The 17,356-nt window shown below is 35.6% G+C and overlaps 1 protein-coding gene across 4 annotated transcripts in view; it reads left to right on the top strand.

Annotated features, from left to right (window-relative positions):
• The window catches only part of SOX5 (SRY-box transcription factor 5), a 1,090,001-nt gene that overhangs the window by 364,884 nt on the left and 707,761 nt on the right, over positions 1 to 17,356 (top strand). For all 4 annotated transcript variants that reach the window (XM_070453774.1, XM_070453776.1, XM_070453775.1 and 1 more), the window contains one exon: positions 13,487 to 13,547. The gene's annotated coding sequence lies outside the window, so the exon portion shown is untranslated. The remainder of the gene's footprint in view (positions 1 to 13,486; positions 13,548 to 17,356) is intronic.

Below are 17,356 nucleotides of genomic sequence, written 5' to 3'. Positions count from 1 at the left end.
TCTTGCTACCTAGATGTTTGTACAAAAGAGAATGTTTTCTGGTTCTTATGTTTTTAGGATTTCTAGTGGGTTAGGTTACTTTAGCATATCAAAAAAGTCTTGTGAAACAAAGAAAAAATTTAGAAAAGTTCTAAAATTCATTTTCTGTCCCTTCATATCAACCAAAACTATTTCATGGTTGTTTTACTCATGAATATCTATATTCAAGACTAGGAATAAATTTGAGTTCCAGTAAAAGCATCAAAGTTAATTCAGGCTTCCTAATTGTACTCCTCTCCCCATGTCAGAAATGTGATATCAGTTGACACCAGCTCAAGTAGATCAAGGCAACCTCCTGACCCACCAGTGGTTTCTTGAGAATTACACTAGGAATTAACAAGATTATTTCAGTTTATTAATTGTAACATTATTTGCAGTTCCAAATATTGGAAATAATCTAAATCCCCATTCATAAAAGGCCTGTTGAATAAATTAAAGAATGTCCATACAAACAGCATGCAATTCTAAAAAATAATGTGGAAGGTCTCTATGCATGAACATGGAGACATTTCTAGAATACATTTAGACAAAAATTTTTTGAAACTTCAAAGAGTGGAGACAATATGCTATTTTTTGCATTAGAAAGAAGGGCAAATAAGAATAAATACATATATTAGCTTATTTTTACAAAAAGAAATACAGGAAGAATAAGCCAGGATTAATGAAAATAATTGCATATGATGTGTTGGAGGGAATGAATATAGAAGTGATAGAAATGGAAATAAGTCTCCTAAGAACTTCCCTGGTGGGGCTAGTGGTAAAGAACTGCCTGGCAATGCAGGAGACTCAGAAGACCCCAGTTCAATCCCCAGGTCCTGAAGATCGTTGGTCAGGAAGTTCCCCTGGAGGAGAAAATGGCAACCCATTCCAGTATTCTTGCCTGGAAAATCCCATGGATAGAGGAGCCCAGTGGGCTACAGTCCATGGGGCTGCAAGGAGTTGGACATGACTGAGTGTGCTCACACATACACACACACACACACTCACTCACTCACACACAGGAGTTACCTGTGTATATAGTTTTGGCTATGCAAATGTCATATATATTTAAGAAATAAAATTTAATCAACAAGGATGGAAAAATATGTATGATATTAGGTTACTAACATTGATGGAAAGCTGAATGGTGATCATTGTTGATGATACTTTGGACCATTACTCTACTAAAGGACAAGGAAAAAGTGAAGGGGGAAGTGTTTAAGAGATTGATACCTACTGAATTACAAATATTACTGGTACTTTCCTATTTAATCTTCACATTTTATTTATCTTTAATTTCTACAACTAATATGGATCCATTTTCCCTCTCTCATATTACTCCTTTTATCAAGAGAGGAGAATAAGTGAAACTATGATATGTTCTTTGCAGCTGAGGGTGGAGAATCTCTATATAGTCAGTAAAAGCAAGAGTCAGAAAAAACGAGATCTGACTGTGGCTCAGATCATGAGTTCCTTATTGCAAAATTCAGGCTTAAATTGAAGAAAGTAGGGAAAACCAGTAGGCCATTCAGGTATGACCTAAATCAAATCCCTTATAATTATACAGTGGAGGTGATGAACTGATTCAGCAGATTAGATCTGGTAGGCAGAGTGACTGAAGAACTATGAACAGAATTTCATAACATTGTACGGGAGGTAGTGACCAAAATCACCCAAAAGAGAAAGAAATATAAAAAGGCAAAGTGACTGATTATCTGAGGAGGCTTTACAAATAACTGAGGAAAGAAGAGAAGTAGAAAGCAAGGGAGAAAGGGAAAGATATACCCAACTGAATGCAGAGTTCCGTAGAATGGCAAGTAGAGATAAGAAGGCCTTCTTAAATGAACAATGAAAAGAAATAGAGGAAAACAATAGAATGGGATATACTAGAGATCTCTTCAAGAAAATTGGAGCTATTGAGGGAACGTTTCTTGAAAGGATAGGCATGATAAAGGGCAGAAGTGGTAAGGACAGAAACAGAAGAGATTAAGAAGAGGTGGCAAGAATACACAGAAGAACTGTAACAAAAAAGTTTTAATGACTTGGATAACCACAATGGTGTGGTCACTCACCTAGAGCTAGACATCCTGGAGTGTGTAGTCAAGTGGGCCAGAGAAGACATTACTTTTTCCATCTGGTGCTAAGAGCCAACTCCTAGGAAAAGACCTTGATGCTAGAAAAGACTGAAGGCAAAAGAAGAAGAGGTTGGCAGAGGATGAGATGGTTAGTTTGCATCACCAACTCAATGGACATGAATTTCAGTAAACTTTGTGAGAGTGGAGGACAGAGGAGCCATGATGTTGCGTAGAGTTGGACAGACTTAGTGACTAAGCAACAGTAGTTTTATCAACCTTGGCAATAATTTGATTCAGTGATGTGATTTCCTATCATGTACTCTGGGACACGGTCAGGTACAGAATCAGTGCATATATTTTACCAGTGTCTAAGTCGTCGTGACTGTTAACAATGTAACACATTATTGAAAGTATTGCTTGATTCCTGAGTCATATTGTTTTTTTTTTTTAATTTGTACTTACAGCCCAAGCAATGCTAGTAATATACCATTTTCTACTAATACATGGGTAGCTCCCCAGGAGTGCAACATGCTTTACAAGTTAATCCTTTAGGAGACAAGAAAGTAGGAATTATTAAAATTATTTTGAGAAAATTAAATATGCCTATGGGAAGAAAGAATAAAAAAATATCTGATTGTTTTATTCAACCGGTGGGTTTTCCAGTGGTTCAGATTATTAAGAAAGTTTTAAAAAGTTGCTGGCATTTGCCCTGGATGATTCTGATTCTATGTGTTCATGTGGGCTATTTTGTAAACAAAGCTATGGAGATGTGTATCATTTTAAAATTGGTTTTTATTGGGCCTACTTTAGGCAATGGATTTTTTAAAAATTCCCCACCCCCACTTTGATTTTGGCAATGAGTAGGTATAGCTATAGTTTCTCCTTATCAACTTTTGATCCTGATGTTACTCCTTATCTGAGGGAAGCAAAGGAAGAAGGGTTCTGTATGAATCATCTTAAGGTTCACTTTCTTTATCTGCAGTATTTGTGTTCAATGTAATAAAATTTTATGGGTACCTACGACTGACTGTGTGTCTTGCATAATTCATTAAGGACTTGAGTAATTTTTTTTAATCTAATGACTTTCTCTTTATAAAGGTAAAATTTCATAGAATTTCACACAGTACAAGCAGACCGAGGATTAAATACACATAGTGGATAAAAAGCTGGAAGATAATAGAATGATGTATAGAGTGAGCACCCTGTATGTTTTTAATGAGAATGAAAGGAATTTAGGAAGCCTAAGGAGACTCTGGGAGGGTAAGGTTTTAGTTATAAGTCAATGATCACGTTATTAAAGAAAGTCATACCATTGTACTTATCAGTGCTTTTCATCATGCAGTGACATAGTGAAAAAAATAATGAAGTGGAAAAGTCAGTTCCCCATATCAAAAGATCTGAAATATAAGTGCTCCCAGCCAAAGAAGGCAAGATCTGGAATTTTTTTAAAATGTGGATATATAGAATAAATATGCAACCCTCCTGATAATGTTGGCTGATGAAATGAAATTCACCAACTGTAATTCTGGCACAGACACACATAGTGCTGCATGCACACACACGTACACACACACACACACACACACCCTCTGCATATCCTTAATCATTTGCTATCTTATTTACATTTCATTTACTAGAGTAAATTCTATCATTTGAACTTTTAAAAAATATATTTCAATATTACTTAGGGAAAAATAAGAAATAATGTGATTGGCTTTCAAATAGCTTATTACCATTCAAATACTCTCAGGCTAAATTATATTAGGAAAAAAAAGGGAGAAACCCTGTTTCAGCTTCCAAAACATTCTAAATGGAGACTTAGCTCTAAGTAATCAAAATTGCTTTAGTTGTGCAGAGCAGCATTAAAAGCCTTGTCCACTAATTGAGTGAAGCGGCAATACTGGAGCAGACTTGTCCCCTCATTAGATGATCTTGCAGGCACTGTTTGTCATCCTGGGTTGCTGGGCTCAATCTAACAGTACTGCTGGCTCAAATTAATGGTAATTCATTATGACATACTATGTCCTTCCCCTCAAACAACAATGCGAAGCCTGTAGGGCATCTGTCTGCCACTAGTACTTATTTATCATGTTCCTTCCCACTTTAGTTCAAACAACCACCTTTGTACAAACCTTCTAACTTCTTTAGCTAACTGGTGATTGGAGATGGAACTTGACTGAAGAATTACATTCAATTCCCCTCCACTAATGTTTTTGCAGATAAGAGAGTGTCTTAACAATAGGTTGGAAAATGATTCTGTGTTCTGAAGGAAGCATGCATTTGTACCTGTGTGTACAGGAACTTCTGTTGGAATACAAATACCTCCCCTGTAACAAATCACAGGGAATATTGATAGAAAATATTGAGGCAGAATGTTCCTAAGTGTGATATAAATCCAAAGAGAATAAAATTGTTCTAACTGTATGGGTTTGGTGATTTAACACATTTAGAAAGACTCTTCAGATTTATGTGATGAGCACTGCTGTTCAAAATGCTGCTTTTCTACTTTGGCAAGCAAGCAGGATGCTGCTCCTAGGAATAAGTTTCTAGCGGTGATGCAACTGGACACTTCCTCCCAGTAACTCTAAATTGTATGTTTGCATCTATCAGTTAGTGTTGATTCAGATCATTTGTTCTGTCTATGGAAGAATGACTCAACTCTACCAGTAAAGAGGAGCTGAACAATGTTTGAACACAGCTTTTCTCTGAAATCCTTAGATGGCCCATGAATGTAGTAAAGGTTGCATGTATTGACCAGTTGACTCCATAGTGTTGGAATTGGTGGTTCATAGTCCATATGGGGTACGGGAGAGTTGCGGCACTCACTGTTTTCCCGAGGCAGTGTCTAATCTCACTGTAGGGCATCTACTCCAAGCAATGTGGGCCTGGTGGGATTTTAACAGGATTAAAAGCCTGCCTACTCACACACCATTTATTGTTCTAAATCCCACAATTAAATTCATTCCTTTGGGTTATATATATATATATATATATATAAAGACAACAATTTTCTTGATATAATCAAATTGCTTAGACTAGTTAATAGACTACTATTAATTAGCAACCATTTATTCATTTATTTATCTAATGTTTATTTCTGTTAACTCTATTCCTTCATAAAATACACTTCATAAAATGTAACAAAATCCATCAGTTCAGGACTGCTCATTATTTCATTTCACAAAATTTTTTGCATAAAATATAGACATATCTGCTTTCATATAGCAGTTTTTTTTTTTTTTACATTTCTTGACTGAATGCCTGCTTTCTTCACCAGATCAGTTCCATCTACATTGTCTTCAAAATTTCAGTGAAGAACAGTTCCATTCTTCTATTTGCTCTAAATATCTGTAAGTCTTCTTTGACTCTTAGCTTTCACTCACACCCATATCCAAATCGTTTGCAATTCCTGTCTCTAAAAAAATATGTATTCTGAATTTACCACTGTCGCTTTAGCTCAAGATGACATAAAGTATTGCCTGGAATATTAAAATAGACTCTCCACTACCATGATCTGTTCTTAACAGAGCTCTGGAAATAAGTGGGGGCATTTTTAGTTGTCAGAAGTTCTGGGGATTACTACTGGCAATAGGTGAGGTGAGCTTAGAGATGCTCAATGACATGCTGTGTGCTTGAAGGTCAGGACAGAGGGGAGCTGGCCACCCAAAATGCCAGGAGCAACTCTATTGAGAGATACTGAGCCCATTAAAAACTTTAGCCATAGAATATCCTACTTCTGTTCAAACTCCTCCAAAGACTACTAATTTTTCTAAGAATAAAAGCTAATATCTTTCCAATGGCATATAGGCCTGACACAGTCTGTCCTTTCCCCTGCCTCACTTATCTGACCTCATTTCTTAATACGCATTCATCACTCATGGCATTGCAACCACTCTGAAAATACAGTCATGCCAGCATGTTTTTCCCGCTGACTGTAAGTTCCTTTTCTAATATGTACCTCTCACTCCCTCACTTCTGTATTCAAATGTCCTCTTTCTCAGTTACTCTGCTTAAAATTGTGAATCCTCCTCTCAGATTCCTACCCATAGCTGTTTTGTCTCCAGAGTACTTGTCTGAATCTAATATTTGATGTTACATTCTTGTCTATCTTCACTCACCAGACTATGAGCTGTGTAAGCGATTCTTGTCTGTTTTGTTCCGTGCTACTATCACATTGCTTAGAATAATGTTTGGCATATAATAGGTGCTCAATAAATAGTTTTTGAATGAATGAATTTAAACTCATAACAGCCTTGGGCAGTATTGCATTAAAGAAGTGGATGTTTAAAAGTTGAGATGTCGGGGACTTCCCTGCTGGTCCAGTGGTTGATACTCTGAGCTTCCAATGCATGGGGCACAGGTCTGATGTCTGGTTGGGGAAACTAAAGATTTCACATGTACTGGTGCCATCAAACATAATTAAAATAAAAAGTTAAAAAATTAGAGGCTATTTGATTTGGCAAGAGACATATAGTTTAGGAAATAGAGAAATTTGCACCTGTTTTGAAGTACATTTATTTATTCATCTTCTAAGTATTTCTTGAACTCCAGTTTAAATCAAGGCACTGTTCTAGGTGCAAAAGGTAAAGCAATGAACAAAATTGGCAAGGTCATAAAAAAAAGAGGTTTAGAGATGCTAAGTGCTATGCAGCCAATAAAAGGAAGAAGGGATAGTGAGAGGTGGTGGGAGAGTGCCTCCAATTTTTGTACTTTGCCCAGTTTAATCTGACTAGCTCACATCCATGTTAGTAACAATTACTTTGTTTGATACATTGGCAAGCACTTGAGAAGGCAATAGGGAACTGATACATGGACAAGTATCTTTTGAAGTTGTCTGTGTGGTCTATTGGAAAGAAAAAGAAATTTTAGTTGAAGTATAGTTTACTTATAATAGTGTATTATTTCAGATGTAAAGAGAGGAATAGTGATTCAGTAATTTTGAAGACTATAGTTCATTATAGGTTATTATAAGATAATGGCTATAATTCCCTGGGCTATACAATATATCCTTGTTGCTTATCTGTTTTATACATTGTAGTTTATATCTGTTAATCACATACCCCTAATTTGTTCCTCCCCCTACCATCTCCCCTTTGGTAACAAGAAGTTTATTTTCTGTATCTGTGAGTCTGTTTTCATTTTGAATATTCATTTGTTTGTATATTTGTAGATTCCACATATAAATGATACCATGCAGTATTTGTCTTTTCCTGTTGACTTATCTCACCAAGTGTAATATTCTCTATGTCTAGCCGCATCACTGCAAATTACTGAGTAATTTGCATGGCTGAGTAATATTCCTATCATCTTTTGGGACATTTTGGTTGCTTCTGTGTTTTAACTATTTTAAATAGTGCTGCTGTGAACATTGGGGTGCATGTATCTTATCCAGTTAGTCTTCTAATTTTTTTTCCCAGATATATACCCAGGAGTGGGTATATATCAGTATCCTCATTTGTTATATGCTAATAATGCACATTTCATTGAGTGGTTGTGAAGTAAAGAGCCAATGTGGATAGTGTCTAATGGATAAAAATAAGTTAGTTATTTTTTTTTAAAGACTTGGTTAATATTTAGAAAATAGACTTGGATGGAATACTCCAGTGGATGTCTGTGTTCTGGGGAGGAATATGGGGTTATTAAAAGGACACTAGGTGTGTTTTATCTGCACACTTAAATAGCAGTATACACTTTGTATAGAAGTTTTGATATTCTATTTAGTAACCTTTTTGTTACTATGAAAGTTATATAATTTATTGGAGAAGTGTTTAAAAAATGTAAATTAGCAAAAGAAACTAAGAAACTTTTTTATTCTAAAACTAACATTGTAACATTTTGGCATTTCTTTCTTGAGTTGCTTATATCTTGTATGTGAGCCTGTGTGTGTATCATTGGTTATATAAACTATAGATCTTTGGTCTATTAACCAAAATTAATCTTTCAGAACATTAATATTTTGGAACAAAATTAGTGTTTAGAAACCTTTGGATGCTGGAGTCAAAGGAATGTATATTTGAATCTGGGTTCTGCTAATTATTAAGCCTCTTTTCTTCAGCAAATCAGTAAGGAGATAATCTGTAATTTATTCAACCAGTGCTCTATTGTTAGCCACTTTTACTCACTCTATTTTTATATTGCTAATAATTTCTAGGTGAATGTATTTGTGCATATCTTTTCTTGTTTTTGGAATTCTTTACTTGGTATGTATTTTCCAGAAATGAAATTACATATGAATGTGTGTGGGTTTCCTTGGTGGCTCAGGTGGTAGAGAATCTGCCTGCAATGTGGGAGACCTGGGTTCGACCCCTGGGTCAGGAAGATCATCTGGAGAAGGGAATGGCTAACCCATTCCAGCATCCTTGCCTGGAAAATTACATGGACAGAGAAGCGTAAGGGGTTACAGTTCATGGGATTGCAAAGATCCAGACATGACTGAGCAACTATCATACTGGGATGAACATGTGTAAGATTGCTGGTATAGATGATTCAAATATTTTTTCAAAAAATTTGAAGCACTTTTAACTTTCAGTAGCCACACTTGAAAGTCCTATTGAAAAGACTAATCTCCTCAGTGTGTATGCCTAGAAGTGGTATTGCTGGGTCATATGGCAGATCTATTTCCAGCTTTTTAAGGAATCTCCACACTGTTTTCCATAGTGGCTGTACTAATTTGCATTCCCACCAACAGTGTAAGAGGGTTCCCTTTTCTCCACACCCTCTCCAGCATTTATTGCTTGTAGACTTTTGGATAGCAGCCATCCTGACTGGTGTATAATGGTACCTCATTGTGGTTTTGATTTGCATTTCTCTGATAATGAGTGATGTTGAGCATCTTTTCATGTGTTTTTTTGCCATCCGTATGTCTTCCTTGGAGAAATGTCTGTTTAGTTCTTTGGCCCATTTTTTGATTGGGTCATTTATTTTTCTGGAGTTGAGCTGGAGGAGTTGCTTGTATATATTTGAGATTAATCCTTTGTCTGTTGCTTCATTTGCTATTATTTTCTCCCAATCTGAGGGCTGTCTTTTCACCTTGCTTATAGTATCCTTTGTTGTGCAAAAGCTTTTAAGTCTGAGGAAACCAGATCTGAAAGAGACACGTGCACCCCAATGTTCATCGCAGCACTGTTTATAATAGCCAGGTCATGGAAGCAACCTAGATGCCCATCAGCAGACGAATGGATGAGGAAGCTGTGGTACATATACACCATGGAATATTACTCAGCCATCAAAAAGAATTCATTTGAATCAGTTCTAATGAGATGGGTGAAACTGGAACCCATTATACAGAGCGAAGTAAGCCAGAAAGATAAAGACCATTACAGTATACTAACACATATATATGGAATCTAGAAAGATGGTAACGATAACCTTATATGCAAAAAAAAGAAAAAAGAGACTCAGATGTATAGAACAGACTTGTGGACTCTGTGGGAGAAGGCGAGGGCGGGATGTTTTAAGAGAACAGCATCGAAACATGTATATCTAGGGTGAAACAGATCACCAGCCCAGGTTGGATGCATGGGACAAGTGCTCAGGCCTGGTGCACTGGGAAGACCCAGAGGGATGGGGTGGAGAGGGAGGTGGGAGGGGGGACCGGGATGGGGAATACATGTAAATCCATGGCTAATTCATTTCAATGTATGACAAAAACCACTGCAATGTTGTAAATAATTAGCCTCCAACAAATAAAAAAAAAAAAAAAAAGAAAAAAAAAAAAAAAAGAAAAGACTAATCTCTGAAGACTACTTTAAAAGTAGAACACTTTCCTTTTGGTATTTAATCTTGGCATGCTATTAATGTTATCTGTCAAGGAATAACTATCAAAATATTAAATATCTTTTGTATCATCTTAACATAGACTTTTCAAGGCAGATGTGGGTAATTTTCCTTTTAAATGTGGGATTAATGTGTTAATGTGCCTTTGCTTTATCTATGAAATTTTTTAAACTTGCTGTTTTGATTTATAATTTATATACTATACAATTCACTCATTTAAAAGTGTGCAATTCAGTGTTTTTCAGTAAATTTAAGGAGAATTTCAGTATCACCACAATATAACTTTAGAACATTTTCATCTAACCAAAATAAACTACAAATTCATTAAAGTTACTCCTCATTACTTCACAAGTCTCTTTTCCCTGTAGCTGTAAGGAATTGCTAATCTGCTCAGTGTCTTTATGAATTTACCTTTTCAGGACATTTCTTAAAAATAAAATCATACAATGTGTGGTCTTTTGTTACTGGCTTCCTTCATTTGGTATAATATTTTCAAAGATTATCCATGTTGTAACATGCTTCATTCCTTTATATGACTAAATAATATGCCACTATATGGATATATTACATTTTGTTTGCTCAGTTGATGGACATTTAGACTGTTGCCACATTTTGGCTATTATAAGTGGGGTTACATTCGAGTACAGGTTTTTGTATGAACATATGTTTCATTTCTCTTGTGTATGAACATAGGAGTGAAATTGCTGGCTCATTTGGTAACTCTCTATAACCTTTTGGGAACTGCCAAAGTATTTTGTAAAACACTTGAAGAATTTCACATTCTTATCTGTGATGTACGTGTTTCCAATTTCTCTATACCCTTACCAGCACTTGTTATTATCTTTTTTTAAAAAATAGCCATCCCACAGTGGATGTGACATACCATATCATTGTGGTTTTGGCTTGCATTTACCTAATGGCTAATGCTGAGTATCTTTTATGTTCTAATTGACAATTTTTATATCTATTATGGTAAAATGTTTATTCAGATTCTCTGCTTATTTTTTAATTGGTTTGTTTGACTTTTTAACGTAGAGTTGTAAGAGTTCTTTCTATATTTTGTATCCTTTGTCAGGTCTATGATTTGTAAATATTTTCTCCCATTCTATAGGTTACCTTTTCACTTTCTTGATGGTGTACTTTGAAACAAAGATGTTGTCTTTTGATGTAGTTCAATTTATCAATTTTTTCTTTTGTTATTTACTTTATCTGTTGGTGTTATATTTGAAAAATTATTGCCAAACTCAACGGTTACAATTATTTATGCTTTCTTCTAATATTTTTATGATTTTTAGTTCTTACATTTATTTATATGACACATTTTGAGTTAATTTTTATATGATTTTGAAGTATGAATCTAATTCCATTCTTTTGAATATGGATGTCCAATTTTCCCAGGACCATTTGTTGGAAAGATGATTATATTCCAGTGTGTTCATAATTCCAGTCAATCTGATGTTAACTATTTAGAGTTAGCACCCGATCTCACAAGCTAATAGGTAAGGTCCCCAGAAAGACTGCCCTTACTTCAGAAGACAGCTGCAAGTGGGGTCCCCAGGCAAGGGAGACTTTTCCCAGGCTGAATTGCATATAGACTTAGGAATTCCCACGACACTTCTTCAGGCTCAGTAATGCACTAGAGTGATTCATAGAATCCATGAATGTGCTTACTTATGACGACTTTTGTTGTAAGGGATTCAGATGAACAGAGGAGATAGAGGATACGTCTAAAAGGGTTTTGGTACAAGAGTATCCCTCTTGTGGAGGCAGGGTGTGCCATCCTCCTCGAACATCATTCTGTTCTCCAGGAAGGACACTCTGAGATTGTTGTTTGGAGGTTTTATTGGCATAATTATAGGTGTGGTTGGCTTAGTCATTGGTCATGTCATTACACTCCGTCTCCAGTCTCTCAGTTTCTGCTCCCTAGAAGTCAGTGTAGGGGAGAAAGTCAGGGGTTGCGGGTGGGAGGTGTCTCAGTGTTCCAGCCCTCGAATCTCTTACTTGCTTTTTCTGATATCCTCCCCCAGCCTGAAGCGGTCTGGGAATCCTCTTAAGAGTCATTTCACTAGCATAATGAAGTCATACCTATCACTCAGGGAATTCCAAGGGTTTTCAAAGCTGCCTGTCAAGAACCAGAAACAAAGACTAGATTTATTTATTTTTTGTCATACTATAACTGTTCTCCACCCCACCCCACCCCAGCCCCATTGGATTGTCTGGGCAAGTGTGTCAAAAATTGATTGACCATAAATGTCAAGGTTTGTTCCTATACTCTCAATTTTATGCCATTTATCTGTATTTGTATCCTTATACCAGTACCTCACTGTCTTGATTACTGTAGCTGTGGCTTTAGTTTGGAAGTTGTGAGGATGCATTCCCCAGCTTTTTCTTCTTTCATAGGATTGTTTTAGGTGTACTGGATCCCTTGCATTCCATATGAATTTTAAGGACAGTTTGTCAGTTTTTACCCAGCTAAAATTTTGATAGAGATTGTGTTAGATACACTGATCAATTTGGGGAGTACTTCATGCTAAGAATATTAACTTTTCTGATCCATGAATGTGGGATGCCTTTTCATCTTTCTTAGATATTCTTTCATTTCTTTCAGTAGTGTTTTAATTTTTAATATATAAATCCTCCACTTATTAAATTTATACTTAAGCATTTAATTTTTTCATGTTGTTGTAAGGAAAATGCTTTCTTAATTTTATTTTTTGAGTGTTTATTACTAGTACATACAAATCCAATTGATTTTTATGTATTGATCAAGTATCCTGCAACCTTACATTAGTTTTAATAATGTTCATTAGTTTTAATCATTTTTAAATAAAATTTCAATATTTAGGATTTTCTAGATAAAAGTAACATTGACTACAAATAGAGATAATTTACTTTTTCCTTTTCAATCTGGATGTGCTTTATACCTGAATGTAACCTTCCTTTTAATCTTGAATAGAAGTGATATGAGTGGACACTATTGTCTTATTTCTGATAGCAGGGGGAAAGCAGTCAGTCTTTTACTACTAAGTATGATAGTTGTGAGGTTTTCATAGATGCTCTGAATTAGGTTGAGGAGTAAAAGTAATAGTCATTTAGCTGTGTCTGATTCTTTGCGACCCCATGGACTGTAGCCTGCAACTCTCTTCTCTCCATGGAATTCTCCAGGCAAGAGTATTGGAGTGGGTAGCCAGCCCCTTCTCTAAGGATCTTCCCAACCCAGGGATCAAACCCAGGTCTCCTGCATTGCAGGCAGATTCCTTACCATCTGAGCCACCAGGGAAGCCTTTTGAATGTTTATTTCATGAAAGGGTGTTGGTATTTATCAAATGCTTTTCGGCATCTATAGAAGTGATCATGTGGTTTTATATTTTATTAATATGATATTAAATGTGTTATATTATTTGATATTTAGATGCAAATTCAACTTTGTATTGTTAGGATAAATCTGGTCTAGAAAAAAAGTTTTACAGTGAAATTACTTAATATTTCTTCCAGAGTTATATAGTAGAAATCTTGTTTAATTCCCTTTGTAACATTTATTTTTTTTCACCTGAGTATTTTGAAATTATTTTGATTTGTCACTAAATACATTTCTTTTTCCTTTTTCTTTTTCTCAGCATTGCAAGAAGTAGATAATATCAAGGACATCAGGAGTGGGAGAGATTGGAGACTCAGCAGGTCAGGATATTGCATTATCATTTGCTGATCATTCTTGTCATTAATTTTGAAATTCTTGACCTCTTGCTACTTGTTTATTTCTTGTCTGTGCTTACTTGGTGTGGTGTTCAGTGTTGCCGCTAACTACTGGAACCTTTCTATGTCCAGCACTTGGGCCTTCTCTTTTTAAAATATGAAGATGAAAAGTAATTTGTAGAGGTTTTCAGAAACAGAGGAAAATTTCTTACCTAATAAGATTCAGAGGTACCCTGATTTCTGTCATCTATCTTATTATGTGAATAGTTTTGAAATGAAGACTTTTCCATGACTTTTTCAGAATCAAAACCTTAAAACATAAAATGTCATTACTTCTGTAATTATAATGGGAGAATACTTGGGTCAGCAAAGTCAAGTTTCCTTTCTTTTCTGTTGTATTCTCTGGGTGCAAGGACACCTCTAAGAACACGCAATACTCTTAGAGTCTATCTGTTTACTAATGCTGATTTTAACTTCTGAATGTTGGCTACCATATATAAAGTGAAGGTTAATTAAATAATTTCTCTGTGGATAGAACAATCTCCATAGTCAAAGGGTCTACTGTGAGCTTTTGTCATCTAATGTGGAAAGTTTAGGATAAGTCACACTCCTCAGTAAGCTGGGCACAGCCGTGTTGGTCTCTGCGGTCCCCGTTGTCCTGAGAGTCACCATGAATGACGGACAGCTTGTGATGACTGATATCTTGCTTCAGGGAAGCCTCCCTGTGGCTGTCTTAATCAGTGGTGAAAAGTCTTGTTACTATGGCTTAGTTATTTATAGAAGCTTGGGGGTCCTCTCTTGTAAGCCCTCCAGTGTTACCACTTCCACAATCTCCTGGAGTGTGACTTAATGTCTCCACACCCAGGTCTCCTGGAGAGTAGCTATCAGTGTTTTTTTTTCATGTTTCATCACACAGATAAATGGCTTTGTTCTTCAGTCTGATCACATCTCTTGAAGTGAAATGGTTTATTCAGAATGGAGCTAAGCTTAAAGTTCTTCTTGGATGCTTCAGAGATTTAGTCATTTTCTAGCATTAAGAACTAGACAGGTTATTATTATACATCTTTTGAGAATACTACCCTCCAGCTTAGAGGAAAGATAATTACAAGTGCATCTTGATGCATCACATATACTCAGATCTCTGCTCTTAGCTAAATTAGGTAAGAGACCTTCAAAAAGCTGTGTTTACAATGATATGCCCAAGAAATTGGGTTTATAAGTATGTCTGCAGTGATTCTTAAAGAGTTGAGAAGCACTTTGGGGTGATTCTTTCATAAGGAGTTTTCTGGTAGTTAACATTTCTTGACTTTCAATCTGTAACTATCATTGGACTAAACGTTAGAAAGAAGCATACTGAAACCAACGGTGGTGAATTTTCTTGGACACTGACTGTTATGTATATATTGACCTTAAATTGAACACAGTTGTTTGAGTTTTGTATGTTTGGAAGCAAAATCAAGAAGGAAGAGACAAGTATCTCATAGATCCCTGGTAGTCTTGAGGGATAGAGAGAGCCTCAGTCTAATCCTCCTGTTTTACAAACCTACATTGCCTCCTACTGTCACATGAAATATTAGTAACAGATAAACCACTGTTTCTTGACATGATTCAAATGTAGTGCATTGTGTGCTTTACAAGCTGTGGAACCCAAGCAGTTCTGCACCCAACATTGTACATGCAGATAAAAAACTATCATCATCCTGTGTCATCTTCACCAGTATATATTTTGATAAGGAATACCATTGATACTTGTACTTCACTTTGCACTGATATTCAAAGAACTCAAGAACATTAAATTTTTTTTTTTTTTTTTTACTGTTGTGTCTCTGGAGAAGTTTCCTCTTTAGTTGGATGAAATGAAAAGATGATCATTCATTCATTCATTCATTCATACAACAGAAGTCCCTTCTTTCCTGGAGCTTTCATTCTAGTGAAGGAAAACCTAAAGTGAAAATTTTAATGTATAGGTTAATAAGGATACATACTAAGGAAAAAATAGAGCAGAATAAATACAGAATGATGGGAGACTATATCCGACACCATGTCCAGGGAAAGCCTTTCTGCTTAGGAGAGATTGGAACGCAGACCTGAGTGCAGCAGGAGACGGAGAAGTGTTTAGAGATATGGGTGAAGATATACAGTCATTGGGAAGGACGAGTGTAAGGAGCTTGCTTGCTATGTTGAAGGATTGCCAAGAAGAGGTATTTGGAGAGTCAGAGGAGAGTAAAGAGTGGACAAGTACAGTCAGAGGAGAGTGAAGAGTGGACAAGTAAGAGACGAGAAAGGGTGATGTGATGTTCACTATATACGGTCTGGTAGACTGCAGCGGGATCTTGACTATTATTCTGAGTGAGATGGGCATCATTAAGAGGAATTTAATTTTTTTTATTTTTATTTTTTTTTACATGTATCTTTATGTATATATATATGTGTGAGTGTTTTGCTAGCAATATTTTTGTGTTTTTTTTTTTTTTCTCTTAGTCAATAAAAGGGCATGGTGTGGCTTGCATGGTTTAAGGATCATTTGGGCTTACAGGTTGGGTAAAACATTAAAATTTTTTTCTTTATATAACAAATTATGAGTGAAAATGGACTTTAACAATGATTAGGGCAACATTATCTGATTAAGACTTTGACTGATGACTGTGTTCAAGGAGTTCATGTTAAATAGTACAGCTATCACTTTTTGTTTTTGTGTCCTTAATTTGGAAGATCCCTTTAATTTATAATCATGTTCTTGAGTTTTACATAATAACTTATTGTTTCATAATAGGTATATTAATGACAAGAATGTGTAATAGAAGTTTCTGTGTCTTCTGAAGAAGTTTGTGTAACTTTGGTTAGTTGCTTTGCATGGTTGAATTTCCCATTTTTTTGTCGTTTTTAATTTAAACTGAAATTAGAGTGTGTAAGTCCATAAAAGTCATGAATTTTTATCTTCCAGTTGTAAGGGAGAATTTTTGAAAATTATGTTATGGTTTATTGTAATGATCACATGACCCATGAGGCTATTTATAAGAAGAAAATGTGGAATAGTTAAAAAAATTAAAACCTTCATAGGACATATAGGGCATGAATTCTGGAATCAGCTTTGAAACTTACCAGCTGATGACTTGGGGTCTTTAGCCTGTGTTTGCCTGCTAAGTGACCAACACTGCTTCTCCCATAAGGAGAATTGCATTGCTACTGTTATTTCTGCAGTTCCATTACATGTGTTGAACCAGTATGCATGGTGTGTAAATCAAGTTTAGTTGAATTAGGAATCTTGTTAGAAGTGACCATTTTTAATGTAAATGAGAAAAATAAGGATGCTTATAAATAACAGAGGAAATTGTTCATATTTATTTTCAGAAAAATTCTGAAAAGGTATGTTGATATTTGGAAGGAAAGTTGTTTCTAAAATTCTCATTGCTATCATCTCAAAGAATCAAAATGATTATTTAGAAAAGGAATTTAGGAGGTAGGGTTGCCTTCTCTTACCTGTCTGACAGCAGCAGTTTCCAACTGCCCAATGACTGTTTACTAGAAATGTTTCAGAATACTGAGAAAGAAAAGAAAGAAAGTGAAGTTGCTCACTTGTGTCTGACTCTTTGCGACCCTGTGGACGGTAGCCTACCAGGGTCCTCTGTCTATGGGATTTTCCAGGCAAGAATACTGGAATTCTGACTTAGAATTCTGAGTCAATGCATTGCAAAACTATTTTAAAACTATAAGTAAGAATATAAGCTTAGATTTTCATTATATAGCTATTAGAATATCCATGTAATACATGTATTCTGTTTTTATAAATGAAT

This window comes from Odocoileus virginianus, chromosome 23 (assembly GCF_023699985.2).
Source record: "Odocoileus virginianus isolate 20LAN1187 ecotype Illinois chromosome 23, Ovbor_1.2, whole genome shotgun sequence".
In the NCBI taxonomy this organism is placed as follows: Eukaryota; Metazoa; Chordata; class Mammalia; order Artiodactyla; family Cervidae; genus Odocoileus; species Odocoileus virginianus.
This window is presented reverse-complemented; position numbering and strand designations above follow the sequence as displayed.